The sequence below is a fragment of the Podarcis liolepis genome (assembly GCF_965112155.1).
Source record: "Podarcis liolepis genome assembly, chromosome: 1".
Taxonomy (NCBI): Eukaryota; Metazoa; Chordata; class Lepidosauria; order Squamata; family Lacertidae; genus Podarcis; species Podarcis liolepis.
Window position 1 is genome coordinate 67,328,384 of NC_139554.1, and position 14,710 is coordinate 67,343,093.

Sequence of the window (14,710 nt, forward strand, 5' to 3'; positions counted from 1 at the left end):
GCAATGCATGGGGCTATCTTTGAAATGGGTTTGGAAACTGCAGCTTTTGTAGTGGCCAGATTGTGGCAGGAAGTAGGTTTGATCATATAACACCAATTATGGCCCAACTGCATTGACTGCCAATTAAGTTTCCATGCTCAAATCAAAGTGCTGATTTCAACCTATAAAGGCTGATGTGGCTCAGGAGCCCAATACCTTAGGCATTGCCTCTCCACACATGAACCCACCCAGACACTTCATTTATCATCTAAGGCCCTTTGTGTGCCCCCTCTGAGGGAGGTGGAGAGGGTGGCACCATGAGATAGGGCCTTTTCAGTTGTGGCTCCAAGACCTTAGAATGCTGTCCCCAGAGAGAGATGCACCTAGTCCCATTGCTATCAACCTTGAGGCACCAGGTGAAGATGTTCTTATTCACCTGGGCATTTTTGCTCTTAATTGGTGTTCATCTTTTATGTGGTGTCATGAACTGGCAGGACAATGGGGAGGAGGAAGAGGATTCTGGGGGATGGAATATAGCCAGGACTGGGACAAACCAGGACAAGCAGGGTGTGGGGAAGGAAGTACTCACAGGGTGGCGGAGGATGGTGATGGGATGAGGGTCAGTGTACAAGAACCAGAGCATCAGGACCCATCACCAGAGCCAGAAGGGCCCCCATCTCCATGAACACAGAGGACTCTGAGGAGTGGGGAGCAGTGGAAGGGGTGCTCTAGGAGATTGAGGCAGGCAAGGGCTCACAGCTCAGTTACCTTGTCTAGGTAAGGCTTGCTAGCTTTGGGAGAAGGTATATGATACCTCAGTTGGAGTAGGTTTTGAACAGGTGAGGGTCACATGCCTCATCAAGCTCAGATGCTGCAATCAGCATGCAAATTCCAAAGGGAAGCAGAGCAGAGGTGCGTGCAGAAGCCAGGCCCTGTGACCAATAGGATTTTGCAGGACTGGGGCCTTCCTAAGTTTGTTCTGAAGAGGCAAGGCGCAGCCTCACAGGTGAGGCCAATTGGTAACTCACTGCACCTGGTGGCAAGAGCTGGGAAGGGATATAAGGTCAGCATTTCCCTTCGGCTCATTGCTACAGCAACACGCTTCCTGCCCTGGGTTTCTTGCTTCCTGATCCTTGAACCTCGGCTTCTTGACTACCTGCTTCTTGATCCTCGGACCCTTGACTTCTTGCTTCCTGACCCTCGGACTCTTGGCTTCCTGACTCCTCGCTTCTGGATTCCCATTACTGCTCCCACCCCACCATCTTGCCCCTGGTCCTGACGTCCCCTGCCGGGACTTCAATCACCTGTGAACCAGACTGTGACACCAATGTTGATGGACCTAAGCTTGGAAGCTCTATGGGACAGTGCTTTGGGTTTGACTCTGGACTGTATCTTAGACTTCAGACTTGGCTACTTGGATTGACCCTGGACTGTGTTTCTTGTTTCCTTTGCTTGTGTGGACTGACCCTTAGGCTTTGAACTTTGGACTTGCTGGCAGGTAGGCCAGGGGTTCAGGATAGGGTGGGAGACTTTGTCTTTTTTGTATTTTTGCATGCTGAGCACTTTTAGTTAACTATGTTAACTATATTTCAAATTCGTTACTGAATGCTTCTTTAAAAAAGTTGCTTTGAGACTATTTTTGTAGTAAACAATAAAGATAAATACAAAGAATGATTAAAACCAACTAAAATATTCAACTGAGCACACTTTCAAGTTCTCCAGAGTTCTTCATCAGACTAGAATGTTTTTGAAAGCAGAAAGTTGACGAGGGATTGGCAGGTGGGGGGGACGGGATTTGAATCACTGTTGTAGCTAGATCAGTTAGATGAACTGTAGGATGAAAATTACAATTCAGTGTATCTTGACTCTACAAAGGATCAGCCCTTGGGTTTTTTGTTGCCCCCAACAATTCTAGGTGTAACCTAGTAGTTCTGTGAGGCTTAATCATTATTTATATGAAGAACTTGGATTGTCCCTAATTTTCTCTTGGGGGTGAACTGGGCTCAAGCAAAGTTTGGCAACACAAGCCTCTGACTTATGGAAAGCCAAATTAGCCTTGGCTACAAAAGGAGGATTGATGTGAAAGGCAAGCCTGTCTTCATCAGAAGAAATGCAGTCCTTTCCCTACTAAGGCTCCTGTATCCCTTACCTTCTTGATGGAAGCATTCAATGAAGGAGGGTCCATGGCAGCTTTCAGGACTAAGGAAAAGTCCCAAGCACAGCAGCATCAGTAAAGTGAATACATGTACAGTGGTACCTCAGGTTAAGTACTTAATTTGTTCCGGAGGTCCGTTCTTAACCTGAAACTGTTCTTAACATGAAGCCCCACTTTAGCTAATGGGGCCTCCAGCTGCCGCCGTGCCACCGGAACACAATTTGTTCTCATCCTGAAGCACTATTTCTGGGTTAGCGGAGTCTGTAACCTGAAGCGTATATAACCCGAAGCATATGTAACCTGAGGTACCACTGTATTATTTCTATATTTATTTATTTGGCATTTGCTCCTAATAAAATGTTTGATGTAAGGGTGATGGCGGGGGGATAAGAATAGTCTAATTTCAAACTGCCCCAAATGTAACTGAATAGCCTGAGAAGCAAGTGAACAAGAAGTCTTCCATGAATTTCTGTAGCAGAGAACCGGCTGTGTCTGGGTCCCAACTAGAGAAAATCTCCCTTTCCTAGCTAGCTAAGAGTGGGTGGGTGATGGGGAACATCTTAAGGAAAAAGCGGTGGAGATTGAGAGCAGCAGAGAAGCCTTGCTTTTCTTGAAGGCAGAACCAGAGGTAGTGAACATGAATGGAGACTTCTCATAGGACTTTCTGTCCTTGCCTTCAGTGGGTGGCTGGGTGGGTTAACCCTTTACTGAGTGCTCTCCCTCCAGGCATGTGACTGAGAATGTGTCTACTGTTCAAGGGGTGGGTCTTTCAGTCTTGGACTAACTGCACATTATGGAAAATATGTCTGGAAACCCCAAGCCATTTTTGAAGTCTCCAGAAGAGACTATGTAGCGCAGAGAAACAGCAAAGTGAAGAGGGTTTTTGCGTACTTCCCTTCTCCATTCTTTTCCCTCTCTGCTAAGCCCCTTCCCCTCCCTACACAGGACTTCAACTTCACGTTTCTACATGTTTGGAAACCCACGAGGGGGAAAATATTCAAGGTGTGATTTGGATAGGAAAAGCAGCAAAGAATTAGAGGCCCCCTTGCCCACAGTACTTCTTTGCTTTCTAAGCTCCCTCCCACAGTGGCTTTTCTAAAATGAAAATGGTGTCGGGTCTTTGTACGCACTTGATGTGAAATAGGCTAAGGTATAGTTGCATGCATGCCATACGTCAGGCATAGGCAAACTCGGCCCTCCAGATGTTTTGAGACTACAATTCCCATCATCCCTGACCACTGGTCCTGTTAGCTAGGGTGATGGGAGTTGTAGTCCCAAAAGATCTGGAGGGTCGAGTTTGCCTGTGCCTGCCATACATTTAAAGCATGTGGGCTCCCACAAGGAATCCTGGGAATTGTACTTTATTGAGTATGGGGAACCATAGCTCTTTGGGGTAAACTGCATTTCCCAGAATGATGGGTGTGGGGAGTCATGTGTTTCAAATGTATGTAAGTGGCATGCAAACACAGATTAGATTGGAGGTATAGCTTATATTGGTCAGAGCTTTAGCCACCATCTGACAAGAAACTCATTTTTAAAATTTACTTGGAAGGAAGCCAAATTGATTGCAACAGCCTTACATCCAAGTAGGCATGTTTAGAATCACATCATCTCCTTCCGTGTCTGAAAAAGGGAAGAATCTGGTGGCTGTAAGCTATTTGAGATAGGTTCTGACTAAGAGTTATTCCCTGACAGAGATTTCTGGCAATTGGTGTAGAGCTATTGTTAGCCCCCGCTAAGGACAAAATTGGCAGTGGTGCTTGGCACAGCAGAATTAACCACCCTCACCCAATATTGGTTGATTCTGGTCTCTGCTACTCATCCTGACATATGTTGTTCTCTGTGTGTAATTAAAGGGCACAGATAGTCATCCTGAGTAAGATTAGATTGTTAGCAGGACAATTTCCTTTGTATATAACCACTTCTGAATTAGATAACTTTTGTTGTTGTTTAAAAATGGCATTCTTAGGGCCAAGCTAGACAAAATAAGTAACCAGTCTCCAGTTTTAAACTGAAATGTACTATGGAGAGATGGCTATAAGTTTTATTGGAGCAGTGAGTGAGTGAGGGTGGGTTTCCAAATCATGCTTTCCAAATCGTGAGGGGAAAGATAAGGTGTTTCCCACATAGTTTTCCCTGAGGGCAAAACCTGTGAGGAAAAAATCAGACCTGCCTGGCACTCTGATCTCTCTCTCTCTCTCTCTCTCTCTCTCTCTCACACACACACACACACATACACACACACACCACTCTTCTTTAAAAAGAGGGTTGTGGAGAAAGCAGACTATCCTTAAATTTCATCTAGTTTGGCCCTAAATTGTGTTTTATGTGAAAGAATTGTATAAACACCAAGTTAAAATATTTATATACTATTTCCAGTTGCAGTTTGATTTATCCCAATATATCAAATTGTCCTCATGTTGGGGAGCACCAAATTTGCAGGAGAAAAACATCCAGATTGGTGTTGTTTGAGGGCAACATCATGTGGACTATGCAAATTTTATGAGAATACAAACAGCTGCAAACACACACTATGCTCTGGTGAGGACAAGCCCTTTCTACTTTGTACAACATCTAGCCTGATTCAGAGTCCTGGATAACTTGAAAGTACACACACTGTTTTGCAACATTGTGGTTGAGCCTAATAAAAATATTGTTCAGCTGTGTACTGATACAAAGTTTAACTTTTCTTGCCTGTTCTTTTTTGCAGTGCTTGCTTTATGTTGCTTCTGAGCTTCAGAAAGTGAGCAACTCCACCAAGCCCACTTGCATTAACTCAGAATAAACCTCAGACGGGGACAAAATCAGTGATACGATGCTAAAGCATCTCAGTAGAAATCAATTTGATTCACTTCTGGTCTGAATATGGCACTGTGAACATCGCCTCCTCTCTGCTAAATATATTCTGGACAACTGTATTACCGGATTAAGTGAGCAAAAAACTTCACTAATCAGGTAATTTTCTTTGTTCTTTTACTTTAACGTAAAGATGGCCAAGCCTAATAATTTAAATAACAGCAAGTGAACTTTTTATTGAAATCATCACAATTAAATGCTTGAGAGCAAAGGTGTTCCATGCTGTGGGTTCCAAGTAAATCTCATTTGCTATATACAGATAAATTGGGTTTGAAAAGTTGTCTTAGCAGGCAACCTAAGTTACTTATCAAGCACCATCCATTCACATGGAATGATGATAATGGGAATGTGTGTGTGTGTGTGTGTGTGTGTGTGTGTGTGTGTGTGTGTGTGTGCTTAAATGCTCTGCTAAGTATCTAGAGTTCCTTTTTGTGTAGTTGCCTGCTGTTAAACATGAGGTGTTCCTCCCGTACAGAAGATTGAAACTACTACCGGTATATTGTATCAGTAGTGGCAGAACTTAATGTGTTAAGAAAACAGACCCAGAGTTAGGAGGGGATAACATTTGGGAACTGATTCAGCAGAAGAATAAGGACAAAGACACAGAGCAGGGGAGGATAAACAGACATGGCCAGTAAAAAACGGTGAGTTATATTCTGCCAGAGTGACCAATTGAAATAATTGGCTTTAACACCATAACTCACCTGTTGGGGGAAGGAAGCACATGGACTTGATGCTACCTGAATACTGGAGGTGGTTCAGAAAATTAGTCTGCATGTAGAAGAGTGTTTCTGTGTTAGATTTAGGTGATGCTGTTCAGAAAGTTCGCAATATGTTTACCATTCTGCTCCATAAATCTGAGGAAGGATTAGGCAGTGAGTTAGTTTAGATTTGATCCTGACAAAAACTAACTGAACCGGACAAACTAGATACTTAGGATTTGTAAACGATTGTGCACTGCAAATCTGATATAGTAAGAAAATTAGTGACAATAGCACAGAGGGTTTATATTTCATTTAATCTAGGAGGTGGATTAGAAAACAGCAACCATGTTGGGAAAACTGGAAGGAAAACTGCTAACTGCCATTATGGAGACAGGCACCGCTGGAGCGATGAAGCCGAGATAAACAAAGGCTTTATCTAACCCAGAGTGTAAATACAGTTCAGCAGTGGCACAAAATGCCAAGGAGGTTGTGGGGTGTCCTTCCATTTGGGTTTCTAAGAACTAATTGAGATAAGACAGAAGCCTCTGAAACTGATTCCATATACTGCCAGTCCCGAAATATTTATAATGACCACCATGCTTATAAATTGCTTGCCACACGGACTGGTCCAAGTATGTGGAGAGCCTCCATGTCAGTACACATACATCTCTGTTGACACCTTCCGTGCAGTCAGAGCTCTAAGGCAAGCAGCTTATAGATATTACAGCTCCTGCATGGGATCGTTTTGGGAAACGTCACCGAGAAAGCCTTAATGGGCCTAGAGTAGGCAGTGGGTGATCATCTGCCCTTTAAGTCTAACACATCCTACTATGGGAGGATTTTTAATCTAAGCCCTAGATCTGATTTTGTGTATAAAAAGTAGCCTCAACTTATCCCTAATTTTGTGGGTGTAATTTTTGTGCTCATAAATTATTGCATCCAGTGTAAACCACAGGTACTGCCAGTGGTTTCTGATGTCTAACAGCTTGTTAATTCACTCAGCAAATTACTGTTCAATTCATTGTGGTTACAGAATTACAGGCTCAATTTATTGGAGGTCACTGCTGAAAATCAGGTGCTAAATGAGCTTTGGATGGGAGCATTTTAATTTAATTAAATGTCCAGTGGAACGGAGCCATTTCAGAATCCTCATTGCTGATTACTGCTTTGCTCAGGTTATCCTGGGTGCCTGTGCACTTTGCTTCAATTCTAGCATTTCCTCTTCAGCTTCTACAGTCGGAAAAAGTTAGATTTATTAATAACCATGACCGTAGGTACATGGTCATACATAAATTTAGTAGAATTTGTTTGTTGAATTTTCATCCTGTCCTTCCTTCTAAGTGCTTGGTGTGGTATGCTTCAACTGATTCCATTTTATCCTTGGAAACAATGCTGTAACACAGTGAAGTTGAGACTTACTCAGTGGCCAGAGGTCAATCAGTGATTTTAATCGGCTTGACAGGGGAACTGAAGAACCCAGGTCTCCTGGTCTAATTACAACACTACCCACTGAACCATACTGACTCTGCTTACGAGTCACCTTTAAACCTAATATAAGTGCTAAACAAATATCATATTTGCTACTCTGAGTAAGCAGTCTGAGTAGTTCAAACTAAGCAAGAGCACAGGGCCAGCCCTGCTATTGGGCAGGTTGAGGCAGCTGTCCCAGGCAGAATGTGCTGGGGAAACAGAGCACTGATGAGTTGCTGGAGGACAGAGCTGTGTGTACTACACAGCCTGTCCTGCACACATTAAGCTAGCCAGCTACCCTCAGGTGTAGTGGGTGATGCTCTCTCCTCACCAACACAATTAAGAAGGTTAAGTCCTCCTCTACCTCACTAAATGATGAGTGCCACAGCAGAGGTTACCGTAAGTACCAAAGGCCTGTGTAAATACCGTAGTCGTGTCTTAGCCTGGTGTTTGAGTAAAATTCCGTTGCTAGCCTGGTTGACCTCATTATGAGCAATCTTGCAGCATACCATCTTTTGTCCTTTGCCTCAAGCAACAAAGCATATTAGGCCAACCCTGAATGAGCATATGACTGTATAATATAATAGGATTTTGTTATTATTTTGCTACTATTCCCCCCCCCCATATTACCTTTCCCACTTCCTCTTTCAGCTCTATGTGCTTTTGAATGGTCAGGTTAATTTGACTGGGTCCACCTTTGCCCATTTCCCTTGGGAAAGTGGTGTGTGCCTCTTCATTTTCTGACTCCCTCTCTGCAGAGAGTGGCTAATTCAGAGGGTGGGGGAGAGAAGTGATCAGAGGGGCAGCACCCAAAGCACTTGCTCAAAAGTCCCAATGGGTCCAAAGGCCTAAACAGTTAGCAGCTCCTGTAGTAGTAGATAGCAATTAACATGTTGCACACTTGCAGCCAAAATATGCATCAACAGTGCAGGAAGACCTACTAATTGTTTTCTTACAAAGATGCATTTGTGAAACATGACTTATTGCAATGTTTAATTGTATAGCAAATAACAATTAATATGTAATTTTCTAGGAATGGGTTTTAACTTGCTTGGTTTCCATAAAGGCTGCCCCATAAATTCAGGTTATAAATCCCTCCAAGGTAACAGATGTTTGTTAAATGTGCCAGCTTGATTTGTACAGTAAAAATGGCTTTTAGAAATGTTTGAGCAAGCTGCTTACTCACACTCTCATCTTTCTCTCCTCTGCTTTTGACACCCCCACCCCCGGTTTCCACCCTCTGCACTCCACTCAGCTCAGAAATCTCTGATGACCTTCTCACTGCAACATCGAAAGGTCTCAATTTAGTCCTCATTCTTCTCCTTTAAACTTTATTTTATGCAACTGATTACTCTTTTCTGCTTGACTCCCTTTATAGCCTTTGTTATCCTTTGCTTAGCTGGTTCTACTACCTGTCCAATGTTTCCATTGGTGGAAGCTCTTCCCCTGCTTTCCCTCTCTCTTCTTGCTGGACTGATCTTCTCTCTTTCTAATCTTCACACTGTCTCTGGGTGTCCTTATTAAACCCCATGGCTTCTAGACTTTCAGTACCACCTCTATGCAGATGACCCAGCTCTGTCTCTCTACCTTTGAATTGTTGCCTCCTGAATTGGAGATGTCATATTGCCTTCCCTCCAATATGATATCTCCATCTTCATCTCTGTTGTCTCTGCTCGGATACTGTTCTGTCATCTCAAACTCAATATGTCTGTGAATGAATTTCTCATATTTTCTCCCAAGCCCTCTTATCCCTGTCCACTTTCCTTATCCATTGACAGTGATAATAACTAGGTTGTTGAGCAAGCATATTACCTTGGTTTTTATCATTTATCCCTTGTTCCTTTATTTTCCACATTCAATCTGTTGCAAATTTATGTTTCTGCTACATTTCAAAATCTAAAACCCCTCCTTTCTGTCCTCTTAGCAAAACTTCATTCATCTGACCTGGTTATTTCTCACCTCTCCTGTAGCAATCTTCTCTCTCATCTTGCATTGTCTCACCTTGGTCCCACACATCCATCCAGCATTCTGCTACCAAAATCATTCACATCCCTCATCACTCTGATCATGTGGTATCACTCCAATAATACTTACACTGGCTTCCTGTCTGCTTCCAAATCCTGCACAAAGACTTAATCTTTACCTTCAAACCCCTCCCCCTAGTTTTGGCTTTGCCTTCTTAGTATATAATAAAATTGCAAGGCTGTCGGCATGATGCAGTTCATACGGCTGCCAAGAGGTGCAACATAAGAACAGAACATGTAGGTGCCGTGGACAAGCCTAACAGGCAGGTGGGTGACAGGGCAAAGCCAAGCGGGTTGCATGGGTAGCAGGTGGCTCAGGTGAGCCACAAAGGAACAGGCAGGATAGGCCAGGGCAGCTACCCAAGAAATGTCCTGAGGCTCCCAACCTCTCACCTTAACTGAAAGGTATCATGTTTGGATTGGCACTGCCTGATTTGAAAGTTCTGTCCATGATGAAGGCTTTAAAACATTTGAAAGGCTCCAGGTTGTGGAAGACTGATTAGGTTGGGGAAGGGATTCCCAAAGACCTACACAAGATTCTCCCTTATGGCACATGGTTTTTGATTCATTTACTGTAAGGAAGGGTTTTCTGACAGCACTGTGACCTCATGCTCATGCTCTGCTCCTTTCCCTGAGGACAGAGATGGGGAACTTGTGGCCTTCCAGCTGTTGTTGCATTGCTGGCTAGATGGGATTTAAAGTCCAGCAATACCTGGAGGGCCACAGGATCCCCACCCCTTACTTAGGAAGGGCTCCAGAAAAAGATGAAATCAGAATCTGAGTGCATGCATAAAGAGAGCGGGAGCAAAAAGAGATAGTAGACCAAAGCCTCAAATAAAGGGTGGAGAACAAGAGGGTCCTGAGATTGTCCTGAGCTCACAAAACAGACTGTAGCCAGAAAGACTTGGCATTCACAGCAATCCTGAATTTTCATGATGGGCCCTGTAGTGGCAATTAGTTTTCTGTTGTATAATATTATGGTTATTTTTATACTGAGAGGTACTTGAGGAAGGCTTGCTTCATGATCTGAAGTGAAATTGAAAATAGTTAAAGCAAAATTAAACAGCATGTTCACAATATCCTGTATGATGTTTGAATTGTTTATTTATATATATTTGTAAAAAAAATTCCCCTGGCATGTTTTCCTTCTAAAATCCCTAGAATAATGTTGGGGTAGAATGTTCCACCCTCACATGTTTCTTTTTCCCCAAATGCCTCTTCAAGCTGGTATTTGGTGACCTATTGCACCACCAGTGCCATCTGTTCGAGAGTGACATTTTCATAGATTTTGGCATGTGATAATCTAGAGCATAGACCTTGTTCAGTTGCTGCAACTGCTTAGTGACAGCAGGAACAGAGATTGCTCCCATGAAAGGGTGCAGGGAAATTAAAATTGTTTGGCAATTCCTTGTAGGGCACTCTCCCGCCTCTTGCTTACGCCTATCTGAATTTGATATAGGTGACACCTTGCAAGTCCATTTCAAAGTGATTACCAACCGTTGTGAGTCTGCTTTGATTAGGAGATGTGACACCAAGTTAGGGACACCTAGAGACAGAAAGCTGAAGCCTTATGACCCTATCCTGCTCTCCAGATTTTCTTTAGAAAGGGGTCTTGTTTATTGAGGGCCACGAGTCCCCAAAGCTGTAATTCTGCAGGGCTTACTCAGTTTTATTTTGTCACTATAGTCAAGCTTTCAAAATGGGACAGGCTTAAAATCTCCCTTTCTCTGTTTTAGCAGAAGGCTTTAAAAACAAAACAAAACAAAACAAAACAAACCCAGCCACTTTGCTAACCTGCTGCAGGACTGAAAAACACATTTTAAAATAATAATGTTAAGTCCTCCCAGTCTAACCACCCATGGAGCAAAAATGATTTCCTTAAAATACTACTACTACTACTACTACTACTACTACTACTAATAATAATAATAATAATAATAATTACAAACGAGAATACTTTGTGTCTGGTGCTGCTCACTCACACAAAACAGCAGTGAAAGTAAAAGAAGCAAGAAGCAAGACTGCTCAATGAATGCACTCCTAAGGCTTGGCTGGGTAGATGCAGCCTTCAATGAAATAGTTCTGAGCATGCTCAGAATAGATGCGTGATTCTGTTATAGGTTAAGACGATCATATGCGGCTGTTCATGAAGCAGTCCTGACTCCTCCGTAAGTTCGTGGCTTGATTGTCTTCATAATAGCAGATGCGGTTGGAGCCTTCAATAGGGGATCCCTGACCATTAGGTCCAGACTTGGCCGACTCTGGGGTTGTGGTGCTCATCTCTCTTTATTGGCCGAGGGAGTTGGCGTACAGCTTCCAGGTCATGTGGCCAGCATGACTAAACCGCTTCTGACAGAACCAGAGCAGTGCACAGAAACGCCGTTTACCTTCCCGCCGGAGCGGTACCTATTTATCTACTTGCACTTCGTGCTTTCAAACTGCTAATTTCAGGCAGTCTAAGCAGTCACATGGGAAGGACCTCTTTGCCTTAGCTATACTTTTAGATTAGTATCTAAGAGAGCTGATTGGGTCAAGAACAGGAGATTGACAGAAATGGTTGCTTCTCTGAGTCCAAATAGAAGCATAAAAAGTGTTTGGGACAGGAAAGAGTGTATGGCTTGAGATTTTGAAGGGATTTTTTTATTTTAAACTGCCTGATGTTCTCAATAGGAGTCCTGTGCCCCAGTAGCCCAACTGGACCACTGTTGATGGCTTGGCTTCCAGTACTATGAGTATTGTAGGAGAGTGCCACCCCCATTGCAAGTTATCTCTAGCACACCAGTCGCAGTCTCGTCTCCCTTGCTGTTTGTGGGTTCCGCCTTCTCCAGTTAAATCTTGGAGTGGGGAGCAGATGCCTCATCGGTAGCTTCAATGCACGAGCATGAACACAAAGGCACCATGCAGTGTGCTGCTTGCCAGTTTGCACACTGCACCTATTCAAGTAAATTTTGAGCTGTTGATAACATATTGGCATCTGTATTTTCTTGTATATCTTAAAAGAAGCTATTGAACTGTTTTCCAGGATAAATATGTATATACACACACATCTATACATAATGCAGCCATTAAGAAATAAGGAGGCAGAGCTTTGTAGTTTGAGCCTATGGTATGCAGCACCTCAGTTCTAGGGGAAAAGCAAAGAGGCCCTTACTGTCAGTTTCCCCCCAAAATTAACCATTTAATGCATCCCTGAATCTGTATGAAAGTTGTATCTGATAAGGGTGTGCAATGACCACAATATTTACCTTCTATCTTTGGAAGCAGCTTAATCTTTTTCAGATATGCTCTGTGGCCTTTCTATTTGAGTTGTCATTTGGGTCTGAAATCTAACCTGTTAATTCCAAAGTTCTGTCCCCCCCCCCCAAAAAAAAAACTATAATGGGGAATCTGCAGCTTTTGTCTACCAAAAGTATACAAATTTTTCAGGCAAAGGAGAGTGGATTCTCCTTAATCCTCCAGAGTGGATTAAACCTGCCAAATTTCAAGCTGAGGAAGCTGAGCTTTGAAAGACCTCTGCCTGAAACTTTGGAATAGCCTCTGCCAATGAAAGTACTAGCTTATGTGAACTAGCACTCTGAAATCCCATGAAATCGGTGGGACTTAAAAATTGCCTAATTTGGCTCCTTTGTGCTCTCCATTTCCAACCATAATGCAGCCAGGAGAACTCTGAAAACACGAACCAATGAGCGTCATATTTTTAATGTGTACTTTATCATGTTCCTTTGCCACATGTCTAATGTAAATATTGCAGAAGTTCCTTGATACCTCAGGCCCAAAATGTAGCAAGTGACCTGAGGCTCAACATTCGTACTCGGGAATTTTCTTGGACCACCCTGAGACCTGCAGGTATAGGGTGGTATATAAATTCAGTAAATGATAATGATAATAAGGGGCTGGGCTGTGATTTCATGTAGAGTTATAATTGTTCAAACTAAAGTTGAGCCAAAGTATTCATTGTAAGCTGCCCATAAAACGTTATGTTGTGGTATAACATAAATAATGCTGAAAATCAGTCAAAAGGGTGGGTAAACATTTGTGGCACCTTTTTTACCTCACAAAGAGCATGCTCCTCATTTTGACAACTTTGGTCATCTTCAGGGAAAGGGCAATAATGTCCATGTGGGGCATTCAGTTGTCAAGGGAACCTGGTCACTCTCACGCCTCTGTTTTGCACTAAAACTACCAGGGCATGGAAAAATAGGGGGGACTGGTCTGGTTGCTTTGGCAATAATGAATCTTTCTTCCTCACACATGTGACTACTTGGGTCATATTGTGTGAAAGAAATGGAAGAAAATGCACCAAGGTATGTAGAACGTGCCATGAAGAAAATTGAAAGAGGTGTGTGCAAGTTTTTCAGAGGCCTATATTGCAGTCTTTCCAAAATTGCTGTATTTGTGCTGAAGATGTTCATAACTTCACACACTGACACAATTCTGCTCCTACCACTTTTGGAGCTGTAATTCTTTGACTGCCACTCAAAGCAGAGATCTCTCAGAATACTCCAGTTTGAACACAAATGCCCTTCTTCCATTTCTCTTTTATTTCCCCACAATGATTGAATGAAAATCACTCAAGGCAGTCATAAATTGGAAGGATATGAAGGCAAAGATCAGTAGCCTGAGATGTGGCCTGGCCAGCTAGTTTTTCTACAAAACAGCAGTGGGGGGTTCACACACAACCCTGACTAAAAACATTTCTGATCCCTTCATTTCTGATCCCACCCAATGTTTGATGTCAGAAGAAGCCCTGTGCAAGGACTTCCGCTCATGCAGTGGGGCTTTCCCCCTGAAATTGGCTCTGGGATGGTCATGGGAGCCTCCAGAACATTGTGCCAGGGGGTGGAGGAAGGAATCATGCTAATCTGTCAAGCTGACATGCTTGCACTGATGGGACCCTCAGAAGATCAGGCATTGATTTCATCCCCAGGACTCCTCCAGATAAACCAGTCTAGAATGAGGCTAATATTATTCTATATAACAATCATGAATAATGTGTTGCATTAATTAATTAATGGTCTAACATGTGCTAAGAGGCGAAACATGTGAGAAAAGGGAAGGATATAGTTTAGCAGGACTTGCAGATCCATAGGTCCTCTTCCAGGAAGGGAAAGAATGAAGCTGAATTGTTATGCTTGAGGATATCTAGTGAAACTAATTTCCCTGTAGCCTATCATTCCCTCTAGCTAGGTACCTCATCCAGAGTCAATCAGAAGCAGTGCTAGAGTAGAACAAGTAACCTTCTGAACAGTAAAATGTTGGCCCAGGTGACTGTGTAGAAGAGAGTATATGGGCTGGTGCAGTTAAACCAGGTCTGTAACTTGAGGGGGAAAGAGGTCCCATGTGACATGTCGTTGTTGTTTAGTCATTTAGTCGTGTCCGACTCTTCATGACCCCCATAGACCAGAGCACACCAGGCACTCCTGTCTTCCACTGCCTCCCACAGTTTGGTCTCTCATGTGACATAAAGAGCTACAACTCTCAGAGTTCTTGCACACAGGCAGGCAGAAGGGACAGCTGGTGCA